The sequence below is a fragment of the Myotis brandtii genome, unplaced genomic scaffold (assembly GCF_000412655.1).
Source record: "Myotis brandtii unplaced genomic scaffold, ASM41265v1 scaffold565, whole genome shotgun sequence".
Lineage (NCBI taxonomy): Eukaryota > Metazoa > Chordata > Mammalia > Chiroptera > Vespertilionidae > Myotis > Myotis brandtii.
In genome coordinates, this window is record NW_005370105.1 from 1,950,962 (window position 1) to 1,954,040 (window position 3,079).

Sequence of the window (3,079 nt, forward strand, 5' to 3'; positions counted from 1 at the left end):
AAGTTAAGGGAGTTCATCACCACCAAGCCAGTATTACATGAAATGTTAAAGGGACTTCTAGAAGGGGGAGGAGGAGAAGGAAGAGGAGGGGGAGGAGGGGGAGGAGGAAGGGGAGGGGCGAGGAGGAGCTGAAAGCTCCTGAAATCCTCCCACCTTCAAATGGTTCACCCTCAGGAGGCCCGTGTGGTGATTCCTAACTGCTACATGAGATGGACATTTTTAAAAAAGGCAGGTGCACAGCTCAGCACCATCGAGGGTCCTGTCCTAGTCCCTTTCAGAGGGAGGAGCCCAGCGGGTGGGGGGAGCCCGAGGGAGGAGCCTGAGTGAAGTGGGCAGTCCGACGGGAAGGGTCTGCGCGTTCAAGGCGGCACAGAGGACATGCTGTGCTAGGGGCCCTCTGTCCTCGCCAGGTGACTGCGTCCTCTCTCTGCAGCACCAGAACGTGCTTCCCAGCCATTTCTCTCTCTTCGCCGCCTGGCCCTGCCCGGACTCGCTCCCTCTGTTACAAGAGGCCTGTTTATAACAACAGGTGCAGCGTCGCGTGGACTGGGAACCCTGACTCACCCGTTCTCACTCTCAATAACCACCTCGCGCCGCATCGGCCTCCTGCCCGGGCTCAGTTGGCCACGGGAAAGGGCAGGGACGAGTTTTGGCTCTAAGAGTAGAAACAATGACGAACGGGCCTAGGCCACGTCTCTGAGAAGTTTCCCCGCCCTTGACACGCCTTCTCAAATGCAAACTAGCAGTGATAATAGCATTTAGGTGGAACTGGGATGCATATTCTTTTTTCTCTTTTTTTAATTAAAAAATATATTTTTATTGATTTCAGAGAGGAAGGGAGAGGGAGAGAGAGATAGAAACATCAATGATGAGAATCATTGATGGGCTGCCTCCTGCACGCCCCCTACTGGGGATCGAGCCCACAACCTGGGCATGTGCCCTTGACTGGATTCGACCCAGGGACCCTTTAGTCTGCAGGCCGACGCTCTATCCACTGAGCCAGACCAGCTAGGGCTTCAGTGACAACTTTAAGGGGAAAATGGGTTCATGAAGTGGTAGGCCGATGTCTTCATTCTGGGAAGCGACACAGAGCCATGTTAGGAAGGAGAAGTCTGCAGAGGCGGTGACAGGACCCAGCGTGGCGGCAGGTCCGAGCCCTCCGGGACTGGCGGATGCTCTACCTGGTCTTGGAGAGGGCAGTGCTTTGAGGGAGGCTGGGAGGGCCGGCCCTGAGGCTGTGCACCTTGGCATCCTGGTCTCTTGTGTCACGTCCGTTCTCTGCAGGGCCAGTGTCAACAATGAGGCCCACACAAAGGAGGCCATTGAGTCACGGCGCCGATGCCTGGGTGACTGGCAGGAGCAGCTTGACCGTGGAGTTTGCTTAAGCATCTGGATTGTTTACCTATGACCTTCAGCCGCCAAAACTTCATTACAAATTGCTCCGAACAAATTTGACATGGAACGTCATCTGCAAAGGCGTCCTTTCGGAATTTAGTTACATCATTGGGTGATGATATTAGCATGAAACAATTTTTTAAAAAATAGGTCTTTATTGATTTCAGAGAGAAGAAGGGAGAGGGAGAGAGCAATAGAAACATCAGTGATGAGAGAATCATGGATCGGCCGCCTCCTGCACGCCCCCCATTGGGGACCGAGCCCACAACCCGGGCATGTGGGCTCAATCCAGGAATCAAACCGTGACCTCCTGGTTCACAGGTCGACGCTCAGCCGCTGAGCCCCGCCAGCCGGGCTGCAGGACTCCTTTTATGAAGTCCTTTTTATTTTGAAGGGGAGCCTGCTTCCTGGCATTTATGCCCCGATGCGTGTGGAGCTCTTACAGGCACCATCTCCTGGACCTAAGCATTCGGCCTTTGCACCAGGCACCAGGGAAGAGGAGATGATGCACTACTTGGCGCAGGACGTCAGCAGCACCCCGCGAAACCGGGGGCCCCTGGACTGCGACCCCCGCTCGGGGACCATGGGCTGTGCTGCTTTGGTTTCATTGACTACTAGTTCCCCTTTTGTGGAAAGACATACAAACGAGGGTACCAGTCACTGAAAAATGGAATCAATTCAAGTTAATTCTTTGCCATGTTGTAAGGACGAACTATCTATGTTTGCTGAAAATAGGGCTCCCTGCCTAAAAAGCCCCCTTTACAGTGAAAAGTCTGCCCAAATGCATAGATCACGTCTGTGTGTGTGTGTCTGTGTGTGACTCACTTTGATATTTCTTTACTGCAGTCACCTGGAACTGAGCCTGCAGTATCAGGAGCTGTGCCTGTATCAGGGCTCCAACTTCTCCACATGCTCACCAACACGTAGCTTTCCTTTTATATTAGCTCTCCTCTCTGTCATCTATCATCTATCTATCTATCTATCTATCTATCTATCTATCTATCATCTATCTATCTATCATCTATCTATCTATCATCTATCTATCTATCATCTATCTATCTATCATCTATCTATCTATCATCTATCTATCTATCATCTATCTATCTATCGGGAGCTGTGCCTGTATCAGGGCTCCAACTTCTCCACGTGCTCACCAACACGTAGCTTTCTTTTTATATTAGCCCTCCTCTCTCTCTGTCATCTATTATCTGTCATCTATCTATCTATCTATCTATCATCTATCTATCATCTATCTATCTATCTATCTATCATCTATCTATCTATCTATCATCTATCCATCCATCTCCTGGCATTATTGGTAGTTAGTTCTTAGGGCGGATGTGAATATGGAGAATTGTTCTACTTTCCAAAGTGACACTGATTTATCTATACAAGTGGTTTCCTGGTATTATTGGTAGTTAGTTCTTAGGGCGGATGAGAATATGGTGAATTGTCCCAGTTTCCAAAGTGACACTGATTTATCTATACAAGTGGTTTTGACTTTAGTTACCTTAGTTGAAACATACTAAATAAATACGATATCCACAAGGAAAAAAAAATCACACCTTCACTATTTATTACACATTAGAGCAGTCCTGGCAATATTACCGAGTGAGCATGTTTTCTGGTGCCTGCGATGTACTTTAAGGAGGTTTGGCAAATAGTTAGATTCATTCAACCCTCA